The sequence below is a fragment of the Schistocerca serialis genome, chromosome 1, assembly GCF_023864345.2.
Source record: "Schistocerca serialis cubense isolate TAMUIC-IGC-003099 chromosome 1, iqSchSeri2.2, whole genome shotgun sequence".
Lineage (NCBI taxonomy): Eukaryota > Metazoa > Arthropoda > Insecta > Orthoptera > Acrididae > Schistocerca > Schistocerca serialis.
In genome coordinates, this window is record NC_064638.1 from 1,099,525,003 (window position 1) to 1,099,542,478 (window position 17,476).

Genomic DNA, 17,476 nt, shown 5'->3' on the forward strand with positions numbered 1-17,476 from the left:
CTACAGCAGTTGATAATGGTTGATGACATCTGATTAATTATCGACTGAAATCGATTTGGTGATTTGGATACAGTTTACATTCGAAAAATTTGTGATTGATATCTGCTACTAATATTCCATCACATTCACAGTAGAGTTATCTCGAACGTGTATTCGGTGAAAATGGTTATGAAATGATAATTAAATATCATGCGAATTATGGCACTTCCCAACGGCACTATCGAACGAGAAGAAACAAAAGTATCTAGGTTCATCGTTGACCAAGAAGGTATTCAACTGCAGATTTTGAGGCATCCCCGTAATTCAGTACATAATTTGACTGCTATGGAAAAGAATTCTTGACAGTAGGATCTATGAGAAAGGACTGAACAAGGCACGGTAGAAGTAGTATAGAGTGTGCACTTATTTATAAGAGGGGCGTTCAGTAAGTAACGCAACACAGGTTTTCTCGGTCAGTTTCGGTCGAAAAAATGTGGAATTTTTTGTGGGACATTGTGGACTGCTCCTGCTTCAGCCCCTATAGTTTTATGACGTTTCGATAGGTCGCGGCGCTATTTGAAGCTTTCAAAATGGCGTCTGAATAGGTGCGTCCCATGGAGAGAGCTGCAGAGAGTTTCATTTGACAACAAACCAGAGCATCGCAGATATTCATAGGCGTTTGCACAATGTCTACGGAGACCTGGCAGTGAATACAACCACGCTGAATCGTTGGGCGAGGCGTCTGTGATCACAGCAACAAGGTCACGCAAACCTGTCCGATCTTCCTCGCGCCGGCCGACCGCACATAGCTGTGGCTCCTGCAATGTTGGAACGTGCGGACACTCTCATTAGAGATCATAGACGGTTCACAGTCGCACATCTCGTTGCTCAGCTGGACGTCTCTGTTGATGGTGCTGACACGCTTGTCCACCAGTTGGGGGAGTCAGAGGTGTGTGCCCGCAGGTTTCCTCGCCGCCTAACAGAAGACCATAAAGAATAACGAAGGACCGTCAGTGTGGAAGTGCTTTCCCGTTACGAGGCTCATCGTGATCATTTTTGTCCAACATCGTCACCGGCGAAGAAACATAGGTTCATCACTTTGAATCGGAAACAAAACGACAATCCATGGTGTCGAACCACACTACTTCTCCTCCAAAGAAAAGGTTCAAAGTCGCAACCTAAGGCGGTGCAGTCATGGCGACAGTTTTCTGGGTCTCTGAAGGGGTTATCATGTTTGGCGTCCTCCATCATTGTGCTACGATCAACTCGGAAGTGTATTCTGCTACCCTAAGGAAATTGTAACTTCAACTTGTTTGTTGCCACAAAAATGCAAACGAACTTCTCCTTCTCCATGGCAACGCAAGGCCTCGCACAAGTCTGCGCACCTGAGAGGAACTCACAACACCTCACTGGACTGTTCTTCCTCATCCAACCTACAGCCCAGATCTCGCACCTTCCGACTTCCAACTGTTTGGCCCAAAAAAGAATGTACGCCATGCCAAGCACTACGTGGATGATAGGGAGATTATTGATGCAGCAAGAGTTGGTTCCAACGTCAACCAATACAGTGGTACCAAGAGGGGATACGGGACCTCCCAATAAGGTGGCGTAAGGCCGTCGCAATGAACGGAGACTATGTAGGAAAATAGGGTTCTGTAGCCAAAAGAGTGGGGGAAAATACGATGTATTGGAATCCTGAAAACAACCAACCAGATTTCATAAGAGAAGTGTTTTGCATTACTTACTGAACGCCCCTCCTATTTATGGCCGTAAACCATCGTTTCGAGAACTACCATAAGTTGCTGATTTTTCTAAAGTATGAACGATAGTATGAAAGCTGAATGTGTTCCCCAAAACTTAGTACGCATAAGAGAGGAACATCACGATACTTCCAAGCAACTAGTTTTGGACATGCTACAATCTTTCATGTAATACGAGTACCATAACATGAAAAAAAAACACCATAGGAGAAACCTGGTCTTCAAAAAAAAGTCGTTGAGAAATTATTTAGCCGATTTCTGCCTTAGAAACTATTTAGCCTACTTCTACTTCAGTCACAAGCTGCTTCGTCACTGCAACGGAGTTACTGTGTACTTCAACTAGCAATGTCATTCAACAATACCTTATTTCTGCTATTTTTAATATTATTATTATACGAAGTTTTAAATCGATGTAGAAAATAAGAAAATATTTTGCTATACAGGGTATCCCAGGAGGAATGGTCAATTTTTCAGATTTATAACAGGACTGTTAATAGCAAATAAGTGTAGTAAACATGGGCTCTAAAGAGCTCTAATTGCTCTTACTTACTTCGTTTCTGTGAAACAAATCTCTTCTACTGCAAGCATTTACTTTCCATATTTGAAGAGGAGGTAATATCAATAGAACGAAAAAAATGGCTCTGAGCACTATGGGACTTAACATCGGAGGTCATCAGTCCCCGGGACTTAGAACTACTTAAGCCTAACTAACCTAAGAACATCACACACACCCATGCCCGAGGCAGGATTCAAACCTCCGACTGTAGGAGCAGCGCGGTTCCGGACTGAAGCGCCTATAACCGCTCAGTCACAGCGGACGGCTATCAATAGATCGAAAAACCAGCCCAAGTTGCAAAGATTTTATTTTTCTCTCGATGACTAGTTTCGAGCTGAGGCCCATTTTCAAATGAACATAACATAGTCGAAAATGGCATTTCCGAAGATGTCATAAAAATGTGAAATTTACACTTACACTGCATACAGATAATTGTAACTGTACATTACACATCTCTGTGACATCTTCGGAAATGCCATTTTCGACTTTGTTATGTTGACTTGAAAATGGGTCTCGGCCCGAAAGTAGCAATGAATGAAGAATAAAATATTTGCAACTTGGACTGGTTTTTCTCTCTATCGATTAACAGAAGTTGGTGACCAACCCGGTCGGTGTGGCTGAGCGGTTCTAGGCACTTCAGTCTGGAACCGGGCGACCGCTACGGTCGCAGGTTCGAATCCTGCCTCGGGAATGGATGTGTGTGATGTCCTTAGGTTAGTTACGTTTAAGTAGTTCTAAGTTCTAGGGGATTGAGGACCTCAGATGTTAAGTCCCATAGTGCTCAGAGCCATTTGAACCATTTTTGCTGACCCAAGTTACTCCAGCGTGCTAGAAGTTCGGAGGTAATATAGTCCAAAACAAGACATAAATGTCTAATAAACACGAGCTATAAAATGCTTACGATAAGTGCTATGAGCATTTGTTCAATAAAAGAGCTTTTCCACCGTAACAAAGATGAAAAAGTGCTCATAGCTCTTAACGTACGCCCTTTTAGAGCACATGTTTACTGGACATTTATTTCTTGTTTTGGTCCATTCATCTCTCAGAATATTGAAAGCAAAAAGAGCTTGCTTTAGTAGAGATTTGCTTTAAAGTATTGAATATGAAGAAGTTTTCCTATCTCCATAGGTATGCATTTTAGAGGCCATGTTTACTATAGTTTTTTTTGCTCCAGTTGATCGTTTCAGTCATATCCAGAATATGTACCATTCGCCCTGGACACCCTGAATTGCACAGCAGAAAACAGTTCTTTGATAATGGCGCAAAATAGTGCATCGATAGGGTACTCCCTTTATCTCATAAATATACTTTGTTGTACACTTAAGCCCACTCGATCTGTGTTCAGTCCTTCTCAGTGCATCCTTGTACAATGAAGTTGTAATGATTTGTACATCCCTCCGCTAACTGTGTTCTAAATTTAATTTTTCTAATTCTAAATTTAATAATTGTAACTCTGTTATTTTGAAGTCTAAACGGGATTGGTAATTTGTGCGTTGAGCCAGAAAGGAAAGCTGGCACGCGAAGAATTAGGCGACGCAGCCTACTCGCTACCAAAAGGAAGGGAGGAAGATTAGAGTTTCACATCCCGTCGACGACGTGGTCGTTACAGACAGAATATAAGTGCGGTATTGGGCAAGTCCGGGGAACGAAAATGGTCACATCATATTGCAAGCGCATTTTCCTTGAGCGATATAGAGAAACCCGGCAGATCTAAATATGGATGGCCGAACTTATTGTCCAGAACGACTCACCAATTTCGCAAAGTCGCCGATAGCCGACTAGAGATCAGAAACGGAGACAGTACGAGTCCAATGTTCACAAATCAAAGGGCCGCTGGTACATCAGCGTTAACGGGCTTTCTTAGTTCATGCTGTAGTGTGTATGACGAGTCTGAAAACTGTGGCACTGTGGTCGCTTCATACTCGCCTACTTTTTCCCTTTTACTGACGCGTGCAGGAGTGTAAGGCTAGTCGAGATTTACTGTTAGTACGGAAGATGTGTATACGATCTTGCTGCCGTAAAGAAGAAGTGAAAAGGCGAAATAACCGATTGTCGGGATAAGATGTCCTTCAACGAATCTGTGTTTTGTGAGACTTTGAAGAGCGTAAGCCGGCCGCGGTGGCTGTGCGGTTCTAGGCGCTCCAGTCCGGAGCCGCGCTGCTGCTACGGTCGCAGGTTCGAATCCTGCTTCGGGCATGGGTGTGTGTGATGTCCTTAGGTTAGTTAGGTTTAAGTAGTTCTAAGTTCTAGGGGACTGATGACCACAGCAGTTGAGTCCCATAGTGCTCAGAGCCATTTGAACCATTTGAAGAGCGTAAGATGAAAATTAATCGATGCAAAGTACACAACTGCAAATGTGTTCTATTACAGGAGGAGTGATGTCTCGAATAAGTTTTACCCTATAGTCCACGCTTCAGACGAAAAACATGCACATATGTCGAATGCAATAAAAATGGTCGTATTGTTGTTTATTCCCCCTCCACCATGAGAAAACATATGTGCTGCGTCAAATTTAAGTTGGGCACAGAGCAACGTCACTGTTATATCCCTGCGACAGAAAGCTCGCTGTTTCTGTAATCGTTTGGTCACACAACTTGCGTTTATGGGCTAACAGCGAGTTGTGTAGCTTATCAGTAATATATGCATATATTTTAATAATTAATCACCATTTAGAGATTGCACTTCGTCCTCGTGTCATGTTTCCTGGTACCGTCGTTACACACTATGTAATGCTTCAAAAGTGTGTATATGTTGTCAAAGCAACTGTTAGACATTTTCTGAACAGATATTAATGTTCCGGGGTAACCGCAAACGCCGGAACGAAGGTGAAGAACGGAAGATCCGAGAAGGCGGTGAAACAACGTCGGCCAATGGTACGTGGAAGGACCGCACTACGTTATGAGCGCCCTCGACCCGAAGTGAATATAAGCGCCTCTCCTGCCAGCCTCAGCCACTGAGTTCGGCTCCGTATGCGGACATTAGTGGACAGTAAAGGCAAGGTTGTAGACCGGCACACGCAGATCAGTTATCAGTGACGTGTGTCAACTTGTAGGAACATTGTGTATGGCAAGAACTCGTGTAAGGTGGCTATAATTTCGCACCTTACAAGAACTCATTCACATACTTTGCCGTGATCTACAAACACAATTAGGTATCATGTGATAGGTTGTACATCGTATACAAGCAGAAAACGGAGACTGACATTGTCACGTACGCATTGTAAATAATTGTTAACGCTTATTGCATGAAAGGTGACGGAGTGGCTTCATTATCAGAACAGAGTAATGAATGATTGCCTATACTAGTAGAGGTTGGACAGCCAGTGGAGACGAAACGGCAGGCAGAACTCAAGCTCTGGATGGAAGGCCCGCACGGGTGTTGGTCCTGCTTAAACACAGGAAGTAGCTAGATGGACGTCGTGGCACCTGAGCTCTGGAGCACAGTAGGGTGACATTCATTTTACACCTGCCTGGAGTAGCATTTTGGAGGCGGACTTATGTTGTATACGGCCTTGCCGCGGTGGATACACCGGTTCCTGTGAAATCACCGATGCTAAGCGCTGTTGGGCGTGGCCGGCACTTGGATGGGTGACCATCCAGCCGCCATGCGCTGTTGCCATTTTTCGGGGTGCACTCAGCCTCGTGATACTTATTGAGGAGCTACTCGACCGAATAGTAGCGGTTTCGGTCAAGAATACCATCATAACGACCGGGAGAGCGGTGTGCTGACCCCACGCCCCTCTTATCCGCATCCTCCACTGAGGATGACACGGCGGTCGGATGGTCCCGGTAGGCCACTCGTGGCCTGAAGGCGGAGTGACTTATGTTGTATGTCACCCATCGTTTGCGACGAGGTAAGTATTGTCAATTTGCTTTATAGAAATAAAACCACTAATGTTATATGCTTGAATTGTATAGCGTTCCGAGAACGCAACATCCCTTAGGCACCCTATATGAGACGAGTGGGCAAGACCCAACAATTAAATATTAAAATAAGTTTACAGCAGTTTTACCTATACAAATGTATGTTTAAACTGCTAACAGATCAGTCGTTCTATTGGTCTATAACTTGCCGGTGTCATTTAGGCAGGTTAGGCATCTTGTGTGATTTCAACTTGACTCGCACTTGAGAATGGCTATAAAGTTGAAATCATGTCTGTGTAAAATAAATGAATAGTAACTCGCAGTTCAATTTCGGAAATTTCCTTCAGAACGACTGCATATGTAGAGGAAAATAGCCGCGAGTCGCTGTTGTAGGGCGAACTCGTGTACTCGCACTCCGTTATGAGCGAGTCGAATCCGATTGTATCCGACAGTAGACTTACCTGGCAACCTGGCAGCGGCAGAGGTTCGCTAGTCGGAGACGGTGAGTTGGAACTCTCTGGAGACTTTGAAGCGAGTGTACGGAGTTCATTTCTGATCCTTATAGGCGATGGTAGTTAAGAATCCATGTTTTTGATTCACCAGTTGTTGGTGCAGTGCAGCAAATGACTGTAGCACCGCACCGCGTCTTTTGTTGAGCAGCGATGAGGTCGTCTCATGTGTGCGGCGCGAGAGCGTTACGGAGATACTCAACAAACCTTATTGGCAAATGTTACAAAAGAGGCGTTGTGCATCACAGAGAGGTTTGCTATTGAAATTTCGAGAGCGCACTTTCCGGGAAGAGTCTGACGACATGTTACTTTCCCACACATATAATCGCGTAATGATCACGAGGAAAAAATTTGAGAAATTAGAGCCAAAACAGAGACTTAAAGAGGATATGTGTGTGTGTGTTACAGTATAACTCTGTAACGTCGAGAACAATTTCCTCCAAACTCCGTAGATATACGACTTGCTGTGTGCAAAAATATATATTGAAGCAAGGCACTCTTAGCACACTATGAGGTAGGGTGGAGGACTGAACAGCGTGAAGTGTAAAAATAATTGAAAGCTTTAGTATTTGACACACGTGCTTTGGAAGCGAGCATGACTCCTGTGTGTCAGTGGATAACCTGAGTATGGTACTGTGTAAAGGAAACTGTTAGCCAGTAGGCAAAAATAAAAACTGCGGCTGGAGACTAAAACTAATATTATTTCTAATTGAAAACGAACTAGATTAGTGTCGAATCCATTGTTTTCGGTGGTGGTAGAATGTTGGGTGGTATTTTCTGTGACATCTCATCTATGAGAGTTAAAGGCCAGTGATATGTAAAAATAATCGGAAAGAACCAAGTGACGTGCTAAATCCAGTTTCTAGGGCGGTAGTATGATTTGGCTGAGTTGGTAATAGTTCCCACTATATTTCTCCGCAAAGGCTGAAGCTGTGATGGCGGTGGAACAGAGTTCTCTTAAAAAAATGGAAAATGATGAATGCTAGTGTCGGATGCCTAATACCCGCGATTACGAAGCTGATTAGTGGCAGTCCCGATGACAATAATTTGGCACACAGTGATGTGTGTGTGTTGAGGCTGAGAAGAGGTTTACATTTAGAGGAAAAGGGGAGGGGGAAATTGTCTCCATCCCACGGAAACCTCTCATTCCGACCGATCTCTCTTTTAGGTTTAAGAAATTGCAGTTACCAGAAACACTTGCCTTCTCGCTCACGACCTATAGGGCACAGGGGCAGTCTGTTAAGTACTGTGAGGTGTATTTGAGGTAGCCATCTTTTTTCCCGGACAACTCTGTGCTGCTTGCTCAATAGTGAGTACATCGCACCTGGAAGGGAAACTAAAAATATTGTATACGGTCAAATTTAGTGTCAAATTAAAAACACAATGAATTTTTTAAATGTTATACTTTAAAATTTGTGTATCTTTTTTTTGCTTTTAAACATGTGTTAATAAACTAAGCTTGCTTTTATATTGTAGGCAAGTGTAATTCATTCTCCTACGCAACATACTTTTGTTGGGATGAGTAAGTGACTGGACAAAGCCTGCTAATTAATATTATTATTTTCAATGCTGACAGTGGCGCCCCCTACGATCTCTATATAAGCGGCGGCCCCAGCTCCTAGCAGCCAGTCGTCGACTCACCTCGGAAGATGTTCTCCGTAGTTGAGAACGAAATGTCAGGGAGAAGAAGTTCTACAGATCGACCACGGCAACTTAGCCCGGAAGTGTTTACTGATAAAGACGCCGGCCGTGAAAGCCTACATGGAATGCTGACACCTTTAGACTGTAAATCTCTACTCACAATAAGTAATTTCTAGTGTCTAGCACTTGTTGTTGTTGTGATGTTCAGGCCGAAGACAGATTTGATGCAGCACTACACCCTAATCTATACTGTGCGAGCCCCCACATGTCTGCATAGCTACCGCAGCTACATTCATTTTAACCTGCTTACTAAAGTCATACCTTGGTCTTCCTGTACAGTTTTTCCCACTTTCAATAATCAAACTGACTTGTCCTTGATGCCTCAGGATGTCTCCTGCTAACATACCTTCTTTTAATCAAGCTATGCCATAAATTTATTTTCTCCCACAGTTTAGTTCGATACGTCTCATGAGTTATTCGATCTAACCAACTAATCTTCGGCACTGTTGCGTAGTAACACATTTTTAAAAAACCTGTTGTCTTCTTATCTATTGTTTATCGTCCACGCTTCACTTCCACATAGGGCTACACTCCAGACAAATACCTTCAGGAAATAGTTTCTAACAATTTAATTTACATTACATCTTAACAAATTTCTCTTTTCAGAATCACTTTTCTTGTTATTGCCCGTCTGTGTTTTATTTTCTTTCCACTTCTACCATCGTCAGTTATTTTGCAGCCCAAATATTAAAAATCATAAACTCCTTTAGAGTCTCATTTCCTAATTTAATTACCTCAGCATCGCTTCATATAATTGGACTACATTCCATTACTCTTGTTTTACTTTTGCTGACGTTCATCTTATAACATATTTTCAGGACAGCATCCCTTCCATTCAACTATTCTTCCAAATCCCTTGCCGCCTCTGACAGCATTACAAGGTCATCGGTGAAAGTCAAAGTTTTTATTTCTTTTCTCTTAATTTGAATTCACTTTCCAAATTTGTTTCCTTTATTGCATGCTCAGCGTAGAGACTTAATAACGTCTGGGACAAGTTACAGATCTCTCACTCCTTTCGCAACCACCCATTCCCCTTCATGTCTCTCGGCTCTTATAACTGCAATCTGGTTTCTGTACATGTTGTAGATATCTTTCCGCTCGCTGTTTTTTATCCGTGAAACTTTCAGTATTTCAACGAGTGTATTCCAGCCAACATTGTTAAAAACTTTCTCTACATTTACAAATGTTATAAACAGAGGTTTTCCTTCCTTCAACCTATCATCTAATATTGGCCATAGGTTAGTATTGCCCCGTGAGTTCCAACATTTCTGCGGAACCCAGACTGCTCCTTCCCGAGGCCAACTTCTACCAGCTTTTCCATTCTTCTGTTATTCGTTTCAATATTTTTGAGCCACAACTTATTAAACTGATGATTCGCTAATAATTGCACCAGCCGGCACCTGCTTTCATTGTAAATGAAATTATTACTTTCTTCTTGAAGTCTAAGTGTACTTTACCTGAATTAGATCGTCATGCTGGCTTCTCAAGGTTCTCATAAATTCTGCGGGAATGTCGTCTATTTCAAGGACGTTGCTTTGACTTAGGTCTTTCAGTGCCTTGTCAAATTCTTCTCTCAGTATCGAATCTCCCATCTCTCTTCATCTAACTCCTCTTGTCTTCCTATAACACTGTCCTCGAATTTGTTTCCTTTATATCCTATATCTACTTCCACCTTATAGCCTTCCCCTTCTTGCTTAGTACGGGCTTCACATCTGAGCTCTTAATATTCATACAGGTGCTTCTTTCTCTCTTCTCCAAACGTCTCTTTAATCTTCCTACAGGCAACATCTATCTTTCCGCTATTTATGCTTGCTTCTGCAGCCTTACATTTCTCGTCTGACCATTCCTGCTTTGCCATTTTGCATTTTCTGTCAGGGTTGCTTTTTTTTTACATCTGTTTTTTCTTTTGTCTGCTTCACTTTCTGCAGCTTTATATTTTCTCCTTTTATCAGTTAGGCTTAATATCTCATGTGTTTTCCAAGGATTTGTACTCTGTCTCGTCTTTTATTCCGATTTGATTGCTGCTTTCACTATTTCATTTCTCACAGCTGCCTATACATCTCCTACTAAATCCATTTTCCCTAGTTCAGTTAACCATCCTCTAATGCTGTATTTGAAATTTCCCTACAATCTCTTCTTCTTTTAACTTATCAGGGTCCTATCTCGTAAATTTCCTACCTTTCTCCAATTTTTTCGCGTTTAATCTGCAGTTCATAACCAGTAAATCATGGCCGGGGTTAGCAAATATTCCAGGAAATGTTTTGTAGTTTTAAATGTAGTTTCGAAAAATTTGTCTGAAAACTTCCGGTATCTCTAGGCCTTTTCCGCGTTTACAACCTTTTTTCATGGTTCTTAACAAGTATTAGCAATGATTAAATTGTGCTCTGCGCAAAATTATACTAGCTGGCTTCCCCTTTCATTCCTTGCAACCAGTACATTTTGTCCTACTATTTTTTTTCCTTTTCGCCCTTTTCTTGCTATCAATTTCCAGTCCCCCATCACAAATTTTCACCTCCTTTAACTATCCGAATAACTTCTCTTGTTTCATCGTAATTTTTTTTTCAGTGTCTTCATCATCTGCGGAGCTAGTGGGCATGTAAACTGCTACTGTAGTGAGTGATAGCTTTGTATCTGTCTTACCTACGATAATGCATTCACTATGCTACTCATAGTAGCTTCTTATTCACTATTAGATCGACTCCTGCCATACTGCATCTTGGTTTCGTACTGACAATCCTGTACTCACCTGATCAAAGGCTGCTGTCCCTTTTCAAGAACCACATGTTACCCTGTTTGTCTGGCGTCCCTACAGATACCCTTTCGATATGGCTGCACCTATGGTATGGCTACCTGTGTCACAGAGGCATGCAAACCACCCCACCTCGGCAGGGTCCATCGTTCGTGGAGGAGTGTTCGCCCGATCTACTTGACACTTAACTCAGACGAAAAGTGTGGCAGTTTCACCGCTGCTAAACCAGAATAAGTCCTTGAGGATGGAATTGTTAATTCGAAAAAATGGCTCTGAGCACTATGGGACTTAACATCTGTGGTCAAAAGTCCCCTAGAACTTAGAACTACTTAACCCTAACTAACCTAAGGACATAACACACATCCATGCCCGAGACAGGATTCGAACCTGCGACCGCAGCGGTCGCGCGCTTCCAGACTGAAGCGCTTAGAACCGCTAGACCACCGCGGCCGGCTTGTTAATTCGTAATGCATCTGAATTTGCAACAGTAATACATGTAAGTTGTATGGAGACTGCTATGATTAATTAGGTTACCTCAAAACTGATGGCATCTCAGAGAGACTTAAAAGGCCAATAATAAACTCGACGATATCATCGATTACAATGACGGTCACACAAGCATGGCTAGGCTAGTGTTTTTTAACGTCCCGTCGACAACGAGGTCGTTAGAGACGGAGCACAAGCTCGGGTTAGGGAAGGATGGGGAAGGAAATCGGCCGTGCCCTTTCAGAGGAACCATCCCGGCATTTGCCTGAAACGATTTAGGGAAATCACGGAAAACCTAAATCAGGATGGCTGGAGACGGGATTGAACCGTCGTCCTCCCGAATGCAAGTCCAGTGTGCTAACCACTGCGCCACCTTGCTCGGTCACACAAGCATGAGACGACAGCATTATTTCTACTCACACTTCGAAAGGTTATAATATGCGAATATTTGGCACGATTACCCATTATATCGTGGATATTATTTACAAATTCGGCACTGCGAAATGCAATTGTTCTTCATGCCATATAAAGGAATCACATTTGATACACAGAAAAGTGCAAGTATTTTGAGTGAGTTGTGCACCATGTAAATGTTTTTGTTGTTGTTGATGGGATAGAGAATTATGTTAACGTGTATAATCAAGTTGTCGCAAAATAATTGTACTTAAAAGTGATTAGCAAAGACGCAAAATCTCACGGAATATCGGGAGACAATACAGAAATTTTTTGTTGGTGAGCGTAACGTTCGGGTCTGGTATTTTAGAAGCGATGGTTCACTCCTTTAAAATATGATATGGTAAACTAAGAATACTGTTGAGAGGGTAGTTCGGAATGTCTCTAAGTTTAGCAGAAAAGACGATGCGGTTACAACTGCGAAATAAATGAGAAATGAAACTCTGTTGCACGGTGGGGAGAACGACAACCATGGTGAAACGTAGCAGATAAGCGTCATCGCATTCTTCTATCTTCGTTAGTATTGCAGAAGGAGGTTCTTCATCGTGTCCTATTCTGAGCATCTTTCTTCATCCATTTGTATTTTCGTCATCTTATAATATCATCCATCATTTCAATTCTCTAATTTCTTCCACTTTTCCCTCTATAATTCTTCGTCGGAGACAATAGCTACGCAGTATATGTCCTAGCTAAGAGCTTTTCCTCTTTATTATCACTTCGGATAGTCTACTTCTTTCCCCTATTTTCTTCATGACTTCTTCATTCTTAAGTCCGTAAGTTCACTTCGCCTTAAGCATTGTTCAGCATTACCACATTTAAAATATCTTTCTTTTTTAACTGTCCATGGTTAACTGCTGCATTACCTACACTCCACACATAATATTTAGCAAATCTTTTCCTCAGCTCCACTGGAGTTCTAAATGTTAGTAACCGCTTCACCTTTTCAAATGCCCTATTTCCCACCTATATCCTCGCCCTTATTTATTTTGTGTAACTTCCGTTACACGAAACGGAATTTCCCAGGTCCAGAAAGAATTTAACTTGTTCTGTCTTTTTTCCGCCTAAGAATATGTTAACTAGAGCTTCATTCCTGCTTATACTCGTCACTTTTGTCTTTCCTGTATTTATCTTTACGCCATACTCATCGGCCCTTCTTGCAATACTCTTCAGCATCTTCTGTAGCTCCTATTCCGATTCCGCCAGAACTGCTTGATCATCCGCTCATTTTATAGTCTTCATCTTTTCTTCTCCAATTACAATGTCTCTTGCATCCTCTATGGCGTAACCTGTCATTTCTTGTGTAGCGTACCTGTTTATTTATGTAATTTGGTTGGCTGCTGTACCCAGGTACATTATTATGTGAATTTAAAGTGAGATTTTTATTACAGAAGATATCTTGGGTCGCCACCTGTATTGACCTACCACTTAATTACCGTGAATATTTGCTTGGAAAGGAAAAAAAAAGTTTGTGGATAGGCCTCAATTCAGGAAAATTTAATGAAATTTTGATTATCTTGGCAATTCTTGGTTGATTCTGCAGGAGAATCACCTTGGGCAATGCTCTTAAGTATACTAAGGCGACATGAAAGTGTCAGCTAAGCTGTCCAGGAAGAGCCTCGGTAGGGAACTGAGTAAATAGCGAGTGAGTTATTGAACATCAGGGATGGTTTCTACTATAAATATATTTCATGAGTATCTTTAAAAGCGAAGAACTCAACAAACGTATATTTAACAGAAAAACCTTAACTTACCATGGAGTGTTGGTAATGGATATTGTTGTTAAAACGGTCCGGGAGTCCCGCGTGAAAGATGGATTCCACACGCACACATTCAGATTAACCATTCATCACACAGTAAGAAGTCCTTCAATAATTCAATAAGGGAAACAAGATACAAATTGAGTTAGAGACAGACAGGTCGAATACTTTAACAGAAAATTATTTCACATTAATAATAAAAATTACGCGAAACGGCAATTAAGAACAATGAACAGAAACAATGTTTGTGAGTAATTCTTCCAAAAGATAGGAGCCACGTAAAATAAAAAATTACCACGTTGCTTACCCATTACAACGAAAAATCGATAAAATACAAGAAAAATTCACGACAAGAAAGATCACGAAATCAAACAATAAAACTCGAGCATTTATTTAACCAAGGAAACTGGTTTAATTGCTAGCAAAGAATACTAAAGCACAATCTCACGAACAAAACACGTGGTAACGGCTGCCAACCAAACATAAAGCAAACTCACTCATATCTACACAAAACACAGTGGTGTTTTATTTAATACGACTACCGAATGTTAAAACCACATGCACTGCTCATAAGCAGTAACACGATTTATTCAGGAATCTAGTCATATTCGTAGATCCACGGGGCCTCATGCCCCACAACCACGAAGTTATAGAGCACAATGAAAACACCGTTAAAAATTCAAAAAGTCGCAAAATTATCTTCAATTCCTGTCTACACAAGACATCCCGAGTTTTGCTATAATAGCTGAAACCTACCAAAAAATTAGTTAAGGGCTCAATTAAGCTGAAACTTACACATTCACAAAATTACAGCATGAAGGACTAAAACTAGATGCTACCTGCTCAACGATTCCCAGCGCCTACAGTCCCTAAAGCGGACCGGAAACCAGCACACAGACAATTTGCATATTCTACCTGTGCCAACTTAACCAAAGCGACGGATCATCCCTCGCCGGTGTCTCTCTCTCTCTCCCAGAACAGTTCCCCTTTGCTGCATACAAAAGATGGCTAAGCTGTCCCTGCATTACCCCAAGTCCAACGACATATAGACACTCCAACAGATGACAAACACGCTTCCAAGCAGACAAACAGAGGGATGGAGCAAGAAAAACAGAGGGTGACAATGCAATTATATGATGATTTACTTTTCTGTATCAAATTAAACTCGTAATATGTATCTGGTTAACGTGGATAATGATTTAGATAAGAAATACAAATCAGACACGGTAATTTAATATTGAAATGTCACTATGGCTGCCAGATATATCACCCAGCTCATCATCCTTCTCTCAGTTTGAACTTACAGGAGCACAGACACACAAACGATGCAGTTTAAAAATGTGAAAGTGGGTATCAAACCTGAAAGTCAATAAAGCGATTTACTGCATTTAGAGACGCTTCAGTTCTACATAATGTCATAATGTCTACATATATCAGAAGTGTATTAAGTTATTTAAGGAATAACGCATTCAAGTAGCAATGAACTATATTCTATTTCAACTAACAAGTTACAAAGTGTATTTCTCATGTGAAGCTAAAATTAATGTGTTCCATGTATGAAGTGCTCAATCAGCATTTAATCTGTATAATCTGTGTAAACATACAGTAGCACAAAGCATTTCAGATGAGAATACCTCGAGGTTGTACCGAGACCTTCTCATCTGAACTAGAAATAGACCATTACCTACCAACATGCTACTTACACAGTATTACTCATCCAAATACAGCATATCACTTCCCTCTATATATTACAAATTATTCTTAACCACGCTCATTGTGTTACATTTTCTTTTTTTATTTTTCTTTGACATTTGCATTGTATAAATTATATTCTCATCAATTAGGTAGTAACGAATTATATGGAACTATTTTAACAATTGTTAAGCATTCAATTCGCTGTAACCTCAGAGAACTTTTTATATATTATGTTCTTTATATTATTTTTAAAAAAAGCATTAAAAACTGTATACCAATAAGACTGTAACAATGAGAAGTTTTTGCTATTAGATTCAGAAACATCCGATTCACCTTACAGCTCAAGGCAGTGGATTACTATGTACTGTTAATGAAATAAATAAATAAATAAATAATGCCGAACAGCTTCGGCGACAGTGAGCATCCTTGCCTCAAAACCCTTGCCGTGTTCATCTCTTCCGGCTCCTCATTACCTACGCTGACTGTCATTTTTTGTTTTGTACATACCTCCTTTATTAATTTTATATCTCTCCAGTCTGTATGAACATCTTTTAAATTGCTCACCGGTAGGCCTATACTCGAATTGAAAGCCTTCTCCAAGTCGATAAAAGAAGTATACCTTACACCTCGTTGTTCGTTTTCACCATTCTTGATCGAATCATCCTCCTACGTTCCTTTACCCTTTCTGAAGCCGAACTGGTTTTCCCTAGTATTTTCTTCAGTTTTCTTTGTAATTATCCTTAAAATGACTCGTTGCAGCTTTTGTAACATGGCAGATGAAACTAATTGTCCCACAGTCTTTTCATTCTTTTGCGTTGCACATTTCTGGTTAAGGTACTAGAATAGGTCTTAAGTAGAGTTTGAGAGCAAATTCCTGCGTCATAAATTCTGTTTCATAACTCAGTCAGTCTAGCTATTTGGATCTAAGACCTTTTGTGCCTCAGATTGGACACAGAATAAAGAGGAAAGCATCCGTCTTCAGGCCACGAGTGGCCTACCGGGACCATCCGACCGCCGCGTCATCCTCAGGGGAGGATGCGGATAGGAGGGGCATGGGGTCAGCACACCGCTCTCCCGGCCGTTATGATGGTATTTTTGACCGAAGCCGCTACTATTCGGTCGAGTAGCTCCTCAATTGGCATCACGAGGCTGAGTGCACCCCGAAAAATGGCAACAGAGCATGGCGGCTGGATGGTCACCCATCCAAGTGCCGGCGCTTAACTTCGGTGATCTCACGGGAACCGGTGTATCCACTGCAGCAAGGCCGTTGCCAAATAAAGATGAAACTAACAGAGAAAGATGTAGAGGAGCGACGATGCTCTCAGTGACGGAAGAGTGAAACACTAGGAGCAAAGCAAGGGCCTCCTTGTCCTTCTGGTCTCGTTTCTCAGTACATTGCGAAGTGGCACAGCTTCAACACCAATCGGTGAAGATAGTACAGTCCACGATTTATGTGTGTGTGTGTGTGTGTGTGTGTGTGTGTGTGTGTGTGTGTGTGTGTGTGTTGGGGCTTAAGGGCGCTCAACGTCAAGGTCATCAGCGCCCTGACACACATTAAAAGAAAAGAATGTGGACAAACTTAGTTAAATGGAAGCATTCAAGCAAAGAAAGCGGGAAAAAATGAAAAATGCTGTATAAGAAAATAAAACACAAGGAAAACGAGAAAGGAGCGTCAAGAATGCCACGGGAAATTGTCACTAGCTGACCACTTACGTAAAATACGGGCGAGCCAATCACCCTGTGAACAAATTAAAACCCTCTACCTAAAATCTTGATAAAACTTTGGAAAAGTCACAGAAGTTCAAAACTTTAACCATATTCGTTTGAGTTTTACCTAAAAGAGATGGCACATCCGCCAGCAAGTCAGCCGCGGCCCGCTGGTCAGAACGTAAAACGCAGTCCAATAAACCGTGGCGGACAGTGACCTGACGCCACAAGCACCACACATTGGAGGGTCCTCTCGCCAGA